Source organism: Callorhinchus milii, unplaced genomic scaffold, assembly GCF_018977255.1.
Source record: "Callorhinchus milii isolate IMCB2004 unplaced genomic scaffold, IMCB_Cmil_1.0 Scaffold4, whole genome shotgun sequence".
NCBI classification, from domain to species: Eukaryota; Metazoa; Chordata; class Chondrichthyes; order Chimaeriformes; family Callorhinchidae; genus Callorhinchus; species Callorhinchus milii.
The window spans coordinates 54,659,721-54,680,333 of NW_024704745.1; the positions used below are offsets into that span (position 1 = coordinate 54,659,721).

General features: G+C 39.1%; 1 long non-coding RNA gene across 2 annotated transcripts; it reads right to left on the reverse strand.

The window, feature by feature from the left end:
• Positions 1-4,226: 4,226 nt before the first annotated feature.
• Positions 4,227-19,132, reverse strand: LOC103184277. 2 transcript variants are annotated; one of them, XR_488504.2, is made up of 3 exons: positions 19,104-19,132; positions 9,512-9,584; positions 4,227-4,316 (listed from the first exon to the last, which is right to left on the reverse strand). It is a non-coding gene; the product is annotated as an uncharacterized LOC103184277 (long non-coding RNA). The 2 variants fall into 2 exon arrangements; XR_488506.2 differs by lacking the exon at positions 4,227-4,316 and adding an exon at positions 6,871-6,968.
• Positions 19,133-20,613: the final 1,481 nt, after the last annotated feature.

Consider the following 20,613-nt stretch of genomic DNA (forward strand, 5'->3'; position numbering starts at 1 on the left):
CTTGGGACGTCCTCCCGATGTGAAAGGTGCTCTATAAATGCAATCTTGTTGTTGTTGTATGACTGTTTGTGGGATATTGCTGTGTGCAAATTGGCCGCAGTGTTTGCCTACAAATTCACATTAACTACAATTCATAGTAAAAATCCTGTCGATGCCCTTTGAGATATCTTGATGATGTGATAGGCACTATATCAAATGCGAAGATTATATTACCCTTTTTTATCTAAATTCCAGCAACTTAGGGATCACAGATTATATTAGTAAATGCCTTAAACAATAATCTTTAAAACTGCCTCCTTTTTTTACGAGTTAATCAATGCAGGATTGTAAAAGACTGTAACATTCCATTTGCAAATAAAAGTAATATTACACTATTACTCTAATACCGGTCAACTAAAATCTTTGCCAACTGGTTATCTAACTTCCTCTTGAATTTGTGGATAAAATCCTTTTCCACTATGTCCCTAAACTGTCTATTCTACATATTCACTAGCTGTTCCCTTTGTACCTGCTCTTCTGTGATGAAGAACAATTCGATCACCAGCCTTGTCTTTCAGCTTATTAAATTTGATTGCTTGCCCAATGGTCCCATATCTATATTTAAAATGAAATAACCTTCTTACATTTAAATTCCATGTATTTTCCAACATTTTTGAAACAGAGATCATGCCTCACTTTACTCCAGTGAGAAGAAAAATTCAGTTACCTAATTTTAAGATGATGTTTTATTCAATATTTTGTAGATGGAATTTCTGTCAACCTGATCCATTTAAATATCTGACTTCCTCGTTAAATAGTTCAGTTGCACATTAAAGCTGCTGAAGATCAACTTTAAATAAAATAATCTATACTAGCATTTTTAAACTGTTTGTACATGTTCTACAACTGTCATTCAATGTCATTATCACTGCACATGGAGTAATGTATATTTCTCAGTTCATTCTTTTCAAAATCATTTGATCTTCAGAACATTTCAGTAGTATCAAAATTTCAAATCGCACTGTATACCAAACCAAGAGCAACATAATATGCATATAATTTGCTTTTCATGACTCTTTCCTTTTTTTAGACATTTAATTGTGGAATATATGCAATTTTATACAAAGGAAAGCATAGCAAATTGCCCAAGATCAAACAGAAGATCTAAACATTTTCTAAATAGAACTTTGCTGTCCCCATAAACGAAGAGGCAGAATTTTTTTGGAGTGCTTATTTCTTTCATTCTTACCAATGAATGAGGTCCAATATAATTTGTGGCAATAAATAAACGGAGAGTAGAATCGATTGCACCAAAGGCAATTGACTTAAGTCTGTCATATTGTTACAAATGGTATTTGCAAGCATGGGATTTGTAACAATAAATGACTTGGCATAATCATGGCATTTCAGTCCTTTTTCAAATCTGTGGCTAAACTGCATTAAACGTTAGCAACCTTAACCTCATTAGCTTCATCAGACAGTTTAACCCTTTGATTGCTTCTTTTTACAATAATTATTCTTGATGGTGCAAATAAAGAACAAACGTGAAGTGTATTTTGAAATGCCTGAATTTGAACCATATTGATGTAGAAAAGTGTTTAAAACACCATTCTTCTATGTGTTCATTTCTTTTATTTCTAAAGAGGGTTAAATGAAACATTTTAAATTTGTTTTTAAAGAACATTCTAGTTGGTATTTGTTTTAATGTGATGATGTGTACTTCTTCCTACTTCCAAGCTGTGAAATCCTCTTATGTGCTTTTATACACATTCCACTTGCTGACACTGAAGGCCAGAGAAAATGAATTAATTGAATTCTGGGGGTACCAGACACCAGGAAGTGATTGTTTTGCACTTGGACTTGCCCTGGGTCTGCAATGGAATGTGTACTCTCTCCCTGGAGGGATGTACCCTGCTTACCTAATGCATTAATAATATAATAATCCTTGCTTTTATTATAGTGCCTTTCACAACAGGAGGATGTCCCAAAATATTTCACAGGATATATTGTAATCTGTAGCAAATGTGGTTTTGTGGTTGAACATAACATCCAAGTTTAAATAACAACAACAAGATTACATTTGTATAGCACCTTTCACATTGGGAGGATGTCCCAAGGTGCAGGACAGTGTACAGCATTTCAGACCCGAGCTGGGGTTGGGGGGGGGACAAGGAGGGGAGGGGAAGGGGGGATGGCCAATGGCATGGTTGAAGAGGAGGGTCTTGAGGTGGGACCTGGGAGGCTAAGGAGGGGGCGAAACGGAGTGATTGGAGGATGGAATTCCAGAAGTTGGGGGCAGAGTGCTGAAGGCTCTCCCGCCAATGGTGGGGCGGGTGGGTTGGGGGACGTGGAGCAGGCCAGAGCTGGCTGAGTGGAGGGAGCGGTGGGTTGGCAGGGGTTTAGGAGGTTGCAGAGGTAGGGTGGGGCGAGGCCATGGAGGGCTTTATATGTGAGGACCAGGATTTGAACTGGATCCTCTGAAGGATAGGGAGCCAATGGAGTCGGGCGAGAATGGGGGAGATGGGGTCACAGAGTTTGGTGCGGGAGAGGACACGGGCTGCAGAGTTCTGGATTATGTGCAGCCTGTGCAGGGAGAAATTGGGAAGGCCGACAAGCAGGGCATTTGCATAGTCGAGCCTGGAGGTGATGAAGGCACGAACAAGAGTTTCAGTGGCCTGAGGGGTGAGGTAGTGGTGGAGTCGGGCAATGTTACGGAGGTGAGGGAAGGCAGAGCGGGTCATGGCTTGAATGTGGGGAAGAAAAGACAGTTGAGGGTCGAACAAGACACCTAGGTTCCTGACTGGCTTGGTGAGTGTAGTGTGCAACCATGGAGGTTGATGCTGCCAGAGCCTGAGGTGCTGAGGCGCTGGCGTGAGCCAATCAGGAGGGCCTCAGTCTTGTTCACATTCAACTGTAGGAAATTTGCCCTCATCCAGGACTTGATGTCTGACAGGCAGTCTGTCAGGACAGCAGTGGTCCTGGAGTTGAGGGTGGAGGCAGAAATATAGAGTTGGGTGTTACCTGCATATATATGGAAGTTGACCCCATGTCTGTGGATGATGTCACCAAGGGGGAGCATGTAGATATTAAAGAGGAGAGGGCCAAGGACAGAGCCCTGGGGGACACCAGACGTGACAGTGCGGGGGCTGGAGGAGAAACCGTTAGAGGCAACAAAGTGGAGACGGTGAGAGAGATAGGAATTGAACCAGGCAAGGGCAGATCTGTGAAGATTGAGTAAAGAGGAGAGGCGGTGTATGAGGATAGAATGGTCGACAGTGTCGAAGCCGGCAGAGAGGTTGAGGAGGACAAGGAGTCAGAGGGAGCCCTGATCACAGATGTTCAGAATATCATTAGTGACTTTGACCAGGGCTGTTTCCGTGCTATGGACAGTGCAGAAGCCGGATTGGAGGGGTTCAAAGAGTGAATGGCGAGAAAGAAAGAAGTGGAGCTGGGACGCGATGACTCGTTCCAGGACCTTCGAGAGGAATGGGAGGTTAGAGATGGGGCGGTAGCTGGAGAGAAGGGATGGGTCCAGGGAAGGTTTTTTCAAGATTTCACACAGCAATGTCCCAGCCATGGAGTGAATGACCAATTTGTTTAGCGCCAAAGTTTGGGGATCTCCGAGTATGTGTTGGAGTATAGCTAGAGCTTAACCAGATAAAACCACATAGCTTGCTATTGAGAGCACTGTCTGGCAGGCTTCCCGTTGCTTCTGCAGACATCCGGCTGACCAGCTGGGACCACCCTACGGATTGGGGCGTTGGCTTGCAGGGTTAACGGGAGCTGAATGGGAAAATCCGTACCCTAAGTGACATCACTCTAAAATGGTAGTGCCCAGAACTCTTTAGCCAGTTGAGCATTACCACTATTCAGAAATCAGGTAGTATTTCAAAACTCATCTTAACAATATTCCTTAATTAAGAAATAGACTGTGTTTAGGAATTTGATCCCTTTGTTTATTGTTATATCATTAAACGTCCCCTTAGAAAATTAAAATTTTGGTTTGATTGAACGAGTAGGGGAAATGTTTGTTTTTGAAAAAAGCAAAAGAATATTGACCAGGGTAAAAAATGATTTACTTTAATTTTTGAAAATAGAGTAAATTTCACTGGAATACGTGCAAAAAACTTTTCAAAACTTCAGTACCACAAAACGGTTTCTATCTGAAAATGGTCATCACTAAAGAAGCTTATATAGATAGAAGGAAAAACACATTTTAGATGTAATTTATTTTGTTGGTACTTTCTTTGAGTAATCATGATTGAGATCAGGTAGCATGAGGCTTTGATTATTGACCTCTGTTCTTCACTTTGGTTACTGTCAATCACAGAGCCAAGCTGTTAGGGGAAAAGAAAAGAGGTCAGATCGAGAGCTGCACAAATAGCCCACTGTTCAATTCACTGTCCAACCTCTGATAAGGAACGACCGAATCTGAACAGTTTCAGAAATATTTTTCAAAATGTTTATTTACTTTCGACCCAGATCTTTAATTGTTTTTTGGTAGCTCCATATATAATTCCTGACTGAGAATGGAGACATGTAACCTGCAGCTTGTAATTAAATAGGAAATGTTAAAAGGGCATTTCGTATTAAATTTAATACACACAATGCTGATGAAAATTATACACAGCCCTTCTCCCTCCTGAACATATTTCTTTGAGTAAAAGAAATTCAACGTCATTATACAACAAAAATGTTGAGATTTCAAGATATAATGTATTTCAACTGATCAGCAAGTATTTCATACTTATTCCATAGAATCAGGACATTTGTTTTCTTTACTCAGGGGGTAATTACCGAACAGTCAGAATCACTATGGAACAGATTGCCAGGAAGGGTGGTTGAGACAAGGACAATTAACTCATTTAAAAAGTAGCTCACTTAAAAGATGCTGCAATGGGAGAACAGTGGAGTGGGTGACCTGGCCAACGATGACCCAAATAAAATTGGTAATTCACTTCATTACTGTTTTGTTGGACATTGGTTTGTGTAAATTGTCTGCAGGTATCCCTATAAATACACAGCCACTACACTTTACACTAAATCTGCTCCGCCAGCGCTGCATTGGAGTGTCAGGCAAGACCATGAGCTCCAGGTCCCGAACATGGGGCTTGAACCCACAACATTTTAACTCAGAAGTGGGATTGCTACAAACTGAGCCAAGCGGACACCTCAATGTATTTTAAGATATTAATGCTGGATTAAGGATAAAAATATTTTCTCTTCTGATTTATGTGTGTTGAAGCAATAATAAGATACGGAATGCAAAGTTTGTTTAAACTAGTTGTAATGATAAATAGCATTAAAACTGTTTGCGCTCATAATTCAGCCAACTAACAGAATGATTTACAGATTTCTGTGTTGTAATCAATCCTCTAAATATGAAGTGCAACAGTTATCTTTGGAATGAATTAACAGCGGCCTTGGAAAATAGGATATTTAACATTTTCTAAAAATCACAAATTTAGAAATAATTACACATTACTTTTTATCAATATTAAACAAAATGTTTAACAAGACTCTTCCCTTATGATTTATGCCAAATCCAACCAGCTAATTCCCTTTGTTTTTTTAAAAAAGAAACTTTCTAAAACATATTTGTAAAAATTAATTTTGAACTATATTTCAGTAACACGAAGAGTGAAAGAATTAAAGTAATTATTCATCATTATCAGTGCGGGAAACTGTCTCTGTATTTTCAATAAGTATATTTTTAAATTTGTCCAACTATCAATGCTTTTCAGTTAATTATTATTCACTTTTTTCTTTTCTCTCTCCATTTTAAACAATTTTCCTCATCTCCCAAGATTCCCTACATCATATTATTATCGGACTGAAGTGGTAGACAAGCACATAGCTCACAGGACTTCACTAACCATGGGGATCTCATATGAAGTAAATTTTGGGGCATCTCATGTTTAATTCAGCCATTTTGTAATAGCATCCATTTCTTGGCATCACTTAGCTCGGAAAGAAAAGGGAATTTCTTCCAAAGTCCTGGCCAACAATCCCCCAAATAAAATTGGTCATTTACTTCATTAGCTGTTTGCGGGACACTGTGTGCAATTGGGCTGTCACATGCACCTACAAACATGCAGTCACTACACTTTACAGTACATCCTGTGTAGTGTTTTGAAAGGCTCTTCCTGGTGTGAAAGGCGCTGTTTAAAATGCAATTATTATTATTATAAGCTTGTACCAATACATTATGGGAAAAATACTTTAGCCAATAGAGTTTCATTTCAATCTTATGTTTAGTGTTGCATCAAACAGGATGCTGGGCTATATTGCCAGGTGCCCTGAAAACATACTCAAACTGTATAGGGCTCAGGTCAGACCGCTACATACAATTTTGATTGCTATGAGATAAAGGGTTATCCAGGGCCCAGATCAGAAATTTGTAGTCCATCATCTGAAATTGCTTGTTCTGGTAATTTATAAGGTATAAATATTGACTGCACGTGTTTTGCAATATCATACAATTCAATAGAAATGTGCATTTATTTGGCACCTTTCACATCGGAAGGAAATCCCAAGGTGCTTAACAATACTGACTTGGGAACCAGTGCAAGTCAGCTCTGTTACCGTTGACATAGAGAAGTAGTTCACAATCAAATTAAATTTTAAAAAATCCATTCCAATTAAAGTTACTTAATTTGTTTTTCACAACTCTCTCCTCTCATTGTTGCCTAAGTAAATTTCGGCAAGTTGTTTATCCATGGTGGGCATTACAGGAAATCTAATACTGCAAGATCTGGAGTCCATGTAAAGTGACCATGTTGTCATGCTGATGAGAGCATCTCTTTGAATCTAACAAATAGTCTTTAGGTAAAGAGTTTCCAAAGTCATTTTTTGAGAATTTGACTATTGTATTTCTTTCTTTCTATTGATTTATCACTTAAAACAAAGACTGAGATATTACAGCTATTCATCTTTAATAAAATAGATACAAACACTGGATTACTGAACGTAATGTTGTTCCTCCTTTCCTGCAAAACAAATGGATAAGAATAAATTAAATAACTCTTCTTCACAATTAAGTATAATACGACTGAGGATCAAGTTGCTACAATTTCTATAAATTGTTAAATTCTCATTTACTGAGTCTTTGAGATACATGTGTCATATCATAGATGTATCCTTGAATTCTCATATTGATTGACAATTTAATCCCATCAGTTGATAAATATGATGACTTTCATTGTAAGACAGGCCAGTATAAAATATAAACAAGCAATGTTATAGAGCCCTTTCATAACAAAGCACTTCAGTATTTACTATCAAGCACAGTGACTGCTTTTCTTATTTGGCTTGGATGAAGAAGGCCCTTCACCTCATGATCTCACCTTTCCAAACCACTCACTACACCATCTTTCCATTATAGTACCAAGCTATTTTTAAAATGGGTCCAGTGCACTTACTTTTGCCTTTCTTCCTGCAAGCCATTTGTGCCAGCAAGACCCCGTAAACAGCCATGAGATGAATAATCAAGTAATCTTGAAGATTGTTGGCAAGAGTAACTCCTTTCTCTTTTTGATTAGTGTGACCATAAGAGCAGGCTATGGGACCTCATATTTAAAGTATTGTTATTTGTTCTCCCCTTCTTCTATCCCAAAGGCACCAGATCTCTTTTTCCTCCTCAGGAGTACAGTTCTGCAAGAGCTAGTCACTCTCCAAAAATGAATCCATGGAGCTATTATTCATGGATGAACTTTGGCAATGAATCACGGGATGCTAAAAATTTGGAAGCCTAATCCTTGTCCTCATCTGTGTAGTTGGACCAGGGGTACCGATAGCTCAAAAGGGGAAGCCACGGCTAATTATTTTCACCTTCCTAAAGCACTGAGGCCGATTATAGCATCCCTGCTACCTCTCTGGTTGAGAACATTTAACTTATAGGTAAATAAATTGGGATCAAAACTAGAATCGTTCTAGTCATATGACTCAGCTGTTTGCTGGATCATTGAGAACAAAATTAAAACAATTACATTTGGCCTTTTTTGTTGCCCAAGTTAGCACCAGCAGTGTTTGCATGCTTAACAATAATGGACAAATTCATTCTTAAATATGTTTTTTTCGTACCAAGACCCAACTCCAAAGAAAGTGCTGATATGAAAGAGAGTTTTCATTGAGTGGCTTTACAGACTTGCTGTAGTATCAGTTTCCTCATGAACTGAAGAACTGCCAAAATTGCCTGTCTAAACTTTGCAAAGTTGTTGTAGGACCACTCTCTTAGATTTATATTTTGGTACTGTTATTTGCCCCAATGTCTAATACTGGTATTTGGTATCATAACATTTCCCTACGTCACAATGCTGACTCACTCCCTTGGAATAGCTTCACCTTTTATTCTAAAAGCTATCAATTTTCATCATCATTTTCTTAGGTGAGGTCAGAATGATCAATAGTTGGAAGTTAATTCAGGAAATCTGTCAAGGTAAATCTGTGGAACTGAGATACCAGAGTCTGTCTCCAAAATAACTTTAATCTGCTCTGCGCTGTCAGTTCCAACAAATGACCTTCCCTGGAGTCTGGCAAGGTTTTTCCACACTTATACTTTTTAAAAGAGATTAATAAGAGAGTATGGCTTTACGTTTGAAATGATGTACAAGCAATTAAATGACATTGTCAAATTTAAAAGCATGTCAAATCCTGTAAACTGTTTTAATCTGTTGCTGCTCCACTAAGGCACCATTACAAGTTTGCCATTATTAGCTGTCAGGCAAGAATGAGAATAAAATGAATTCTGATAAATTGATCCCCAAATTGCTAAAATTAAAGCTAACTTCTTAAGCTTTTATTTGAATGATGACACATTACTTTAACTTATAAGTATCATGTTAAAAGACTAAAAGGGCACAAAACAGAGATTGTAGAAATATTAATAATAATTATTGCATTTTATATTGTGCATTTCTTGTCCGTTGAACATCTCAAAGTACTTGATAGGATTTGTGTGAAAAACAGTGAGTGTGCACTTGTGACTGCACAATTTGGGTGGAAAATCCAACTAAAATGCAATTGTAAAAATCTTTGCATTTGATATAGTACTTTGTCATATTGTTGAAATGTAGTATACAATCACTACACTTCACAAGATTTACTGTGAAGTGTAGTGATTGTATTTGCAGGCGGAAACAGCAAATAATTTGCACACAGCAATGTCTCATAAACAGATACGAAGTGAATGACCAATTTTATTTGTGGGATTTTTGGCCTGGGCACCAGGAGAAACTCTTTCCTCTTTTTGAATAATGCTGTGGGGAATTATCAGATTAATGAGAAATCACACCGGCTAGCTGCTTCCTGATGATTTTCAAGTTATTAATGAAAAAAGTAATGTGAACAATAATTTTGTTTGTACAGTTGGCAACGTGAACAGAAACTTTATTTAAAAGTAAGGATGATAAATGAATCATGACAGAGAATATACTTTATGATAGAAACACATAGATTTAATATACAGAATTCTTTAAGCTTTTCTGATATGAAATCTGTAATAGAACAATGGCATAGTGAAATATATATTTACCTCATTTACTGTATGTAGAAACGCAACTTTCTTTAACGTAAAATGATCCATGCGTTGATTGAGTACACAGATGCTTTGGCAATGGAATCAATAAAAACACTGTGTTAAAGGCTTCTTTTGTAAGAAGATTTTCATTTATAGAACAAAATAAAACTAAAATGCACTATGCAAGCAAAGACATTTGAAGTGGGTAATTTACATTTTCAAAATACAATAAAAGGCAACAATAAGTTACAGCATCTAGGACGACAATCAAAATAAATTTTGCCTCATGTTAAGCCTCTTTTAGAATGCATTAAAACAATGTAAATAAATTACCACTTTCAAGTGACGTGTTCAAAATGTGTTTATAACAGTTACTTAGAAAAAATTGATGAAAAATTAATGAAAGTGTATGTTAAAAATATAACCTTTGCATTTGATATAATAATAATAATAATCCTTGCATTTGATATAGCGCTTTTCACGTCGGGAGGACGTCCCAAAGCGCTTCACAGAACACACTGCAAAGTAAACTGACTGCATACTTGTGGGCGAACGCGGCAGCCAATTGCGCACAGCAATGTCCCACAAACAGTCGTATATTGAAAATGACCAATTTATTATTGTTTTTGGTTTTGGAGGGATTATTATTAGGCTCTGTGTGGAGTAAGGAAACTTGCCCAAGGGGATTGAACTCAGGTCTCTCACTTGCAAAGCGAGTGCTCTAACCACTGAGCTACAGGACTCCAAATCCTCGTGAAGCCCTTTGAGACGCCTCAGTGACTTATATAACACCTTATCACATCACTGAAATGTCTCAAAGCGCTTCAGAGGATTTTACTGTAAAATGTAATGACTGTTTATTCGTGAGTGAATACAGCAATCAATTTGCAAATAGCCATGAAACAAGTGACCAGTTTTATCAGGAAGAATGTTTGCCAAGGCACTGGGAGAAACACTTTCACTTGTAAATCAGAACAGTGTGTCATTTCAAACCTAGTTAGCAGACCACCTATCCATTATTTTTGTCAAGGAAGACATTCACCTACAAATGTGTTACTTATAATATATTTACTATATATTATAATTGTTATATTATAATCATATTTTTATAACATATATTTCAAAATATATTTAAAATAGTATTCAACTACAAATGCAATGGTTCAGTAGAAGTTAGACACAGGAAACTAAAAAAAATACACTTTACATGAAAAGGATTAATCAATATTACTTTAAATACAGTTTACGACATGTCTTCAGTGACAAATTACTTTACTCTGACAGACTTGCTCCCCATGTGAAATGCGCTATATAAATGTAGGATTGTATTACATTGTATGTGAACTTTAGGTTAATAATAATAAATAATAAATAATCCCTACATTTGGTGGAGCCCGTTTCATGGCAGGAGCACATCCCAAAGTGCTTCACAGGATATACTGTAAAGTGCAGTGACTGTGTGTTTTGTGGGTGAATGTTTAGTCTAACATCTCAATCAAAGGACAGCACCTCTAATAATTCAGCATTTCATTAAAGCTTAACCTAGACTATAGGACTTCAAAATCCCAAAGTGGGGCTTGAACCCAAAACCTTCTGACCCAGAGGCAAGAGTGCTACCAACTGAGCCAAGCTGACACCTAATTAACTTCTGAAAAAGATAAACTAAATGAAATTTCATCCAGGCAAGCCAAATTCGTCATAAAATAATGATTTTACAAACATTATTCGTAAGTGGAAATGTCCTGGCCTCAAACATCCTTCATGGTAACCCATCCAACTATTAAAGTATAGAAATACTTCCTATTGGGGAAGTCCTCCTTACTTGAAAGGCGCTATACAAATGTAATTTGTTGTTATGTCTGTTCTGTACCTTTCTGCCTGCAACTTTGGTATAACTGAAACTATTGTTCAGGGATCACTTTCATTATTCCACTTGGTATCTTATCTAACTTTATAAAGAGTTCTCTGTGTTGTCTCTTTTTGAAGCTGATCTACTGGCTATATAAATCCAAGTTGTTGTTGTTGGTTTCTTGGAGTTCATTCCTCTAACTTTGACAGAGAGCCTCTTTACACTGTTTCTGGAGGCTGGATTGTGGCAAAGAGAATTGTTTGCAGTATTTCAGGTGCATCTTAACAAGAACCTGTACAACTTGAGCGTGACTTCTGAACTCAACTCAACTGTTATAGTCATGTAGTCCAGTATCCTGTTTGCCATGTTGTTTGCCTGTGTTTGCACATGGTGAGCTACTATTCAACTAACACTCCTGGGTCTCTTTCAACTAAAATTTCTCATTCATTTCATGACTTGTGTGATATTACTGTGCGGAAATTGGCTGCTGCATTCATCTACAAAATACAATAAAAAATCACAATTTATACAATGAATCTGACATGTCATTCCAAAGTAAAAGGCATAATATGAAATATAAGGAAGATTTTATTATTTTAATACAATGCTAGCCAATCTTTCTTTCTCTCCTCCACAGTGCCTGCTCTCTCTCTCCTCCCTAACCCTCACAAACATATAGCCAACTCTGTCTCTCCAACCATGTACTGTACTTGTATCTTAACAACCAAACTCAAAACATTCTATTGCTGTGGTATCCGCTTGCTGTCCATGGAATATGTTTAACTTCTCTTGTTAATTCCTACATGCAGGATTTTACATTTACCTGTATTGAACTTCAAAGATCAGCCCATGTACGTATAACGTCAAACTCTCTTTATAAGATCTTGGCTGTTTTTACTGATTCTACAATTTCTCCATACAGCTGTTGCCATCTGTACATTGAAGTACAGTGCCTTGCACTGAATCAGAAAATCCAGGGGACGTAGGTATTATAATAATAATAATAATCCTTGCATTTGATATTGCGCTTTTCACGTCGGGAGGACGTCCCAAAGCGCTTCACAGAACACACTGTAAAGTGAATTGACTATATATTTGTGGGCGAACGCGGCAGCCAATTGCGCACAGCAATGTCGCAGAAACAGTCGTAGATTGAAAATGACCAATTTATTATTGTTTTTGGTTTTGGAGGGATTATTATTATTATGGGAACAGGAGGGGATCTTGCCGTGAATGTCTGGTACCCGATTACTGACCTACCCACCAAATGAATTAGATTGATATCAGATTATAGGCCAGATTGTACTTGAAGATCTGAGGACTGGAATATTCAGTAAAAACAAATGTTCTGGCAAATTGCATCTATGACCATGAAGTGCTCAGATGAGTTGCTACAAAAAAAAGGAAAATTTGTAGTTGTGATGAATTCTTTAGAATATAATGCTGTAGATTTGTATAAAGAGTCAATATGCTCCTTATTCAAATATAAATGGTTATTTTTAAATGAAATCTATACAAAGTCTTGGGAACACTCAGCAGGTCAGGCAGCATCTATGGAGAAAGGAAAGTGAGTCAACGTTTCGGTCCACGACCCTTTGTCAGAACTGGGGCATGTTGGGAGGGAGAGGCTTTTAAGGGCTAAAAGAGATGGTGGAGGCAGGGCAAGGTAGACACAGGAGAAAATGGGGTAGAGGACAGGGGATGATGGGTCCCCTATTTACAATGGACGTTCAGTCCCTCTACACCTCTATCCCCCACAAGGACGGCCTGCTTCCACCGGGCCAACCGTCTCCATCCACCACCACCCTCCTTCATCTGGCTGAACTTGTTCTGTCATTGGACAACTTCACCTTCAACTCCAATCACTTCCTCCAAGTAAAAGGTGTCACTATGGGAACCTGCATGGGTCCCAGCTACGCCTGCCTGTTTGTTGGCCACCTGGAACACTCTGTTCTGGGCTTACTCAGGTCTGCTCCCTGACCTATTCCTCAGATACATTGACGACTGTGTTGGAGCTGCTTCCTGCTCTCACCAATTCACCAATTTCGCTTCCACCTCTCCATAACATTCATATGGTCCATCTCCGACTCTTCCCTTCTCTTCCTCAACTTCACCATTTCTATCTCGGGTCATAGATTATCAGCAGATATTTTTTACAAGCTCACAAACTCCCACAGTTAGCTGCTTTATATCTCCTCCCACTCCACCTCCTGTAAAGACTCCATTCCCTTTTCCCAGTTCCTCTGCCTCTGCCACATCTGCTCTGATGATGCCACCTTTCACACCTGAGCAGCTGAAATGTCTTCCTTTTTCCTTGACTGAAGATTCCCATCCACTGTGGTAGGCAGGGCCCTTGACCGTGTCTACCTTATTTTCCGCAACTCTGCCCTCACCCTTTCCCACTCGTCCAGAACCATGATAGGATCCCCCTAGACCTCACCTTCCACCCCACCAGACTCAACATCCAACAAATAATTCTCTGCCATTTCCGACACCTCCAGCGTGATCCAACGACTGAGCATATCTTTCCCTCCCCTCCCCACTCAGCATTCCGAAGGGACTGTTCCCTCCGTGACTCCCTGGTTCATTCCTCATCACCATCGACAATTGCTCTCCTCCCCCGGCACCTTCCCATGCCAGTACAGGAGATGCAATACCTGCCTTTTCACCTCCTCTCATACCACTGTCCAGGGTCCCAAACACAGACTTCAAGTGAGACAGTGATTTACGTGTACTACCGCCAGTGTAGTTTACTGCATTCGCTGCTCACGATGTGATCTCCTCCTCATTGGGGAGACGAAACACAGATTGGGTGATCGATTTGCCGAACACCTCCATTCCTTCCGCAAGCACAACCCTGAGCTTTCGGTTTCTTGCCACTTCAACTCCCACTCGAACTCTGACCTCTCCATCCATGGCCTCCTACCCTGTTCCAATGAGCCGCAGCGCAAGCTCAAGAATATCTGCTAGCAACCTTACAGCCCTCTGGCCTCAATATTGATTTCAAATGCAAATGGTTATTCACAGATACACCTTTTCTCTCTCTGGTCTGTCTATTTTGTTGGAATTTCCCGCTCCCTTCCCACACCTTTGTTTTGCATCATTGACATCTCTTTAACCCATTATCCCCTTTCCTCTACCCCATTTTCTCCTTTGTCTTCCTTGCCCTGCTCCCCCCTCTCTGTTAGCCCTTAAAAGCCTCTCCGTCCCAACATGCCCCAGTTCTGATGAAGGGTCGTGGACCCGAAACATTGACTCAATTTCCTTTCTCCATAGATGTTGCCTGACCTGCTGAGTGTTCCCAGCGACTTCTGTTTTTGTTTCAGATTTCCAGCATTTGCAGTATTTTGCATTTTGTCTATACAAAATCTTGTTTAAACATGAAAGGTCTTTCAGGCTGAACCATGCACAATAGTTCTTTTGTCAAGAAACAGAAGTAAATGTGTATTCAAGATTTGAAAAAACATCTTTGATCTAAGAACAGCTGTATCTATTGATGAATTACTGTCTTTCACATTTTCTTCTACATGACACCCATTCAAGTTTATATTCAGGTAGCTCACTCAAAATAACATGTCTCTTTTGTACAGTGCATGTATTAATGTAGCAATTAACCTTTTTGAAACAAGTGAGGCAGTTTTTCATATTCAACTTGAAATTATTTTATAATTTTTTTAATGAACGTTGCTGGCTGAATTGTAAATTGTGAAAAAACTCTGAAGCATTAAAGTTATCTTTTGTATCAGGCTCAAAAGGTGGTGGGCATCAGAGAATGAGGGCAGCTTACTCATGGTAGTGTTTTTTTTAGATGAAAGGGAAGCCTTTATGTACAACTGTACCTGAGATCATTATTTTAGTAAAAGTTGACTTATAAATATATGATACATATTAGAAATACTAAAAAAGTGAATCAACAACATGAGTGGCAGGAAAAATAAGAAACTAGGGCAAAAACAACAACCTAACATACACCATAACAAACTGATGGCGTAAGAAATGCTACACAATGCTTACCATACAATACAAATTTATATTTATATAATGACTTTCACATTGGGAGGACATCTCAAGGAATTGGCCTATAATTATAACTTGCTAACATTTACATTCTGTATGCTCTCATCATTTTAAAGTATCTGATCATATTCCTCCTCAATTTTCCCCTATCACTATAGGGTGATAAACTAGAGCTGGAACATTCTAAATGAATATTTCCATACGACCAAGAAAGATGGATTGCAAGCTTTTTGATCATGATATTTACTTGCTTTCTAATTTTGTGATAGAGTAACCTTGGACAAAGCATTTGTCTGGATTGTTGCAACACTGCACTACCACACAACTGCATATGAATAACAGAAGCAGAAATGACACAATGGCAATAGTATTTTATCCTAAACCCTGGTCCAAGGTAACTTGCGGCATGATGTTCCAGGATGGCATACATCTGGTTACCAGGGCGAATCCCCATTTGTGACTTGGAGTTGTTCGTAAAGAATCCCATTATGAATCATAGTGTTTTTGACCCCAGAATGCTGTAGAACTATGAACAGTTTAGTACTGTTATTATACTGTAAATGACAAGCCATGACTATTAAGCACCTTGGGACATACTCCCCACATGAACAGAGCTATATCAAAGTAAATTTGTATTGTTGACCCCTGATGTGGAGTCCTGTAGCTCAGTGGTTAGAGCACTCGCCTTGCAAGCAAGACACATGGGTTCAATTCCAGGCAGGGCGAAACCTTGGGCAAGTTTCCTTACTCCACACGCCTAATAATAATCCCTCCAAAACAAAACAATAATAAATTGGTCATTTTCAATCCATGTCTATCTGTGGGACACTGCTGTGCGCAATTGACTGCCGCGTTTCGCTTTACAGTCTATTCTGTGAAGCGCTTTGAGACGTCAAGAAGACATGAAAAGCGCTATATCAAATGCAAGGATTATTATTATTATTATTATTATGATGCTCACTTGGAATAAACTGCCCAAACTCATTCCGCAGGTTATCCACAAAGTCCTCTTATTCCTTGTTAGAAAACAGTGATACAAGCCTACGGAAGAGCTGAAACATGCTTTCAGAGATGCATTTCACCTTGTCACTCCATCATGTTATGGAAGATTATCTGCAATGAAAATGATGGCCCTCACACTGATTACTCTGGACAACTAGACTGTTGCAAAATAATTCTTCAGGAGCTGTTAATTATTTATTAATTAGCTAGGAGTTATTAATATATTAGTTGTATAATCAATGTTTTTTCTCTTCAGTTTCTTTGTAATATTTCTAAAAGTTCTGTTGGACACAACCTTTGAATCTGTCTTTTTGTCTCTTGTTCATTGTCAACAGAACTGTAATTTAGTAAAATTCCCATCTGTTTTTCACAAAAGACTCTTATTTCATTGAATAAAAAAATAATGTGCAGTGTTTTAAAGTTGCTGTCTCTGCCATTTTTTCTTATTGTAAGATGCACATCAGGTGAAAGTTCAATAGTGTGAATGGTCTTCTTTCATTTAAAATGATTGGAGTCTGTGCAGAATACCAATTAATACTGCATCCTGTGAATGGTTATATAACCTATACAAGTCTGTCACATACAAACTTCACTACAACACAGAATTCTTTCAAGTTGTTCCAAACGGTCATTAATTTCGGTTCTAGTAAGATAAAAGCATGTAAAATATACATGAATATGAAACACTCAGTTTGGTTTGGGTACACTTAAGTATGGTGCTGTGTTTCTGCATGTGTCAGATACCCAGCTGACCAAAATAATTGAAAGCTTCACAAGATCAAAGAGAGGTCTGGATGGAGACCTTTCAACCCATGTTATCTCATCCTTCCATGATATCAACCCTATGGTCTTTTTATTGAGGCAACGAGTAGTTTGTTAAATGAGTCAGTGCTAGGTAAACAGAGGCATATGGAGTAAGGAAACTTGCCCAACATTTTTCCCTGCCGGGAATCGAACCCAGGTTTCTTGCTTGCCTAACCAATGAGCTACAGAACTCCAAAATCTGAGATCATGAAGTGGAAATGTGAAAACACAAGGTTGAGCTCTGCAAATCCAAGGTGGACATGTGTAAACACAAACTGAAGATGTATAAACACAAGGCAGAGGAAAGCAAACACAAAATGAAGAGTCCATACACAAAATGGAGATCATAGAATGTGATAACACAGAAATGTAGCATTTGGCCTATTATATGTGTGCTGGCATTTTGCTTGACGTGAGCCACCTAACTTAATTCCATTCTCATGCTCACTTTTCACATCCTTTAATATTCTTTTTCTAAGTCTCTATTCTCTTTTAAAATAATTTAGAGATTCTACTTCAATAGAGATGTGAGACAGTGAACAAAAGTTCAATATCACCTCCTTGCCTTGCTATTCTCATGTTCAAACATAAGACTGAGATGTGCAAATACAAGAAGCCATGTAAACACGTGGCAGAGATGTGTAAATGCAAAACTGAGATGTGCAAATAAGGTGAAAATATTTATGTACAAGGTGGCAAGACATCTCCTCCTTCATCTACCTCAGTGGCACAACATTCGCCTGGTTCGAATCCTACTTAACAAATTGCCTTAATTTTGTCTCTGCAAATGGTTTCTCCTCCCACCACTGTCTGTGGTGTACCCCAGAGTTCCATCCTCTTCATCTACATGCTCCCTCTGAGCGATGTCATCTGTAGACACGGGGTAAACGTCCATATGTATGCGGATGACACACAAATCTACTTCTCCTCCAACTGGGACTCCAGAGAGGCTGATGTTATGTAAGCAGAAACTCGGCTGCCAGTTGACTGGCGGATTACCAAGATGGAAGTCATACTCCTTGGCTCCATCAATGTCTCCTCACCTGCTGCTCTGACCTCCTCAACCTATTCTCCCTAGCTCCACTATCCAAAAAATCCAGTTAATCCAAAACTCTGCTGCCCACATATTCACCCCTAAACTCCATACCCCCATCTGGCTCCGTCACCAAACGGATTGCTTTCAAGATCCTCATACTCGTCTTCAAATCCCTTCATGCTCTGGCACCTCCCTATCCCTCCGACCTGCTTACTCCCCAAACCACATTCCATTGCCTATGCTCAACTGCCTCTGGACTCCTGCTTGTCATCCGTGCCCTCTATTCCACCATCGGTGGCTGCACTTTAACAGCAGTATCTCAGATACAGATGCGTAAACACAAGACTGGGATGTACAACCATGGTGGAAATGTATAAATACAAGACTAAGGTGTGTAAACACATGGTGGAGATATGTAAAGACAACAACAACAATTGGATTTATATAGCGCCCTCCACACCGGACGGTGTCTCAGAGCGCTTAAAAGACACGGTGGAGTTGTGTAAATACACCTGTGGGATGTACAAACACAACAACAACAACAAGATTCCATTTATAGAGCGCCTTTCACGTTGGGAGGACGTCCCAAGGCGCTGGACAGTTGGGTCAGGACCCAAGCAGGGGGGAAATGGTCAGGGTGAGGGGAGGGAAGGGAGGGAGCGAAGAGGGGGTAGAGAGTCGAGAGGGGAGCCGAAGGCTCGGTCAAAGAGAAAGGTCTTGAGACCGGCCTTAAAGGAGGAAAGGGAGGAGGCAAGGCGAAGGCACTGGGGGATAGAGGTGGAAATGTATTAACAAGACTGAGATGTGTAAATGCAAGACTGAGGTATGAACACAGAAGGCAGGTATTTCAATACTGGACAATTCTGACAAAAGATCATCGACCTGAAATGTTAACTCACTTTCCTCTCTCCATGAATGCTGCCTGACCTGCTGAGTGTTCTCAGCGACTTCTGCTTTTATTTCAAAACTGGAGTTGGATATAAAAGAACTTCAACACCAACATCTGCAAGAAAGAGAATCAACAAGAAAATACTGGAAGGGAAAGTGGATTTTGCAAAACATTTGCCAGCAGCAAATCATCTTTCACTATTTATTCAGCCCTACTGTATTATCTGTTAACCTTCTCCATTTCAGTTAAAAACAAAGGTGATTTTTGTCCCTGTACTCATAACTACAACCCTTTTTCCCTGGTATCAACCATGTGAACCTATCCTGCATTGTTTCTATGGCACTGATGTTCTTTGTGTTACGTATGCCCAGAACTACACACAATATTCCAACTGCAGCCTAAACAATGTCTTTGCATAAATTTAACATCAACTTCCCAAGTATTAAATTCAGTGCCTCCAAGTGGAAAAGCAAACATCTCAGCTCCCTCTTTATTCCCCATCTGCTGCTTTGTGCATTTTTAACACAACTAAACAAAATGAAGCAGTACATATGCTACAAAATAATAGCATCTCGTCTCACATTGGAACATCTCAATTACTTATACCGTATTACAATAACGTTGTATTTGATAGAATATAGGCCTTCTTACACCGTCAATACCTTTGAAAGTGCTTCATGGGATTCACTGTAACATGTAGTGAATGTATTTGTAGGTGAACGTGGCAGCCAATTTGTGCATAGCAATATCCAATGAACAGCTTGGAGGAGAATGACCATTTTCTATCTGAGGAATTGTTGGTCAGGAAACTTGGATAAACTCCCTTCTTACTGAGTAAAGCCTCATGTGCAGCCATGAGGCGAACAACCAACTTATTTGATCATGACTATCCTACGACTTTTACCTTGGGTCTTTTCATCCCACCATGATTCAGGCTCTCCCAAGTTCACCATAGTTGACATGTGATGAAGCTCCCTTTGCGACTATTTGCTACAATATCTAATTAAATAATAATCTTTGCATTTCAAAGCAATCATTTCATTCGATGGCATATTTATTCAGCCATTATCCGCAGTCAACTGTGAGGCAATAAGTCTAACATGAACATTTTAATTCATAAACTGTTGGGTGTCAAAATTGGAATATGGGCATTTGCAATAATTTAGGGGGTGACATTTCTTTAACACACACATTCCAAAGTTCACGTGGAGTCACCACAATAAGCAAAACCAATCCAGGTTGGGAGCTGGCGAGAAAAAACATTAACGGTAAGTGTCTTCACTCTTAAAACGAAACCGCACATTCCTTTTATTTAAACCACTATTTCCTGCAAATGAAGTAACAACTTCTGCATTTCACCAGAACTCGTGTTGAAACATTGCACACACGTACACAAACATTGCACACACGTGTACAGACATTGCACACACGTGTACAGACATTGCACACACGTGTAGACATTGCACACGTGCAGACATTGCACACACGTGTAGACATTTTACACACGTGTACAGACATTG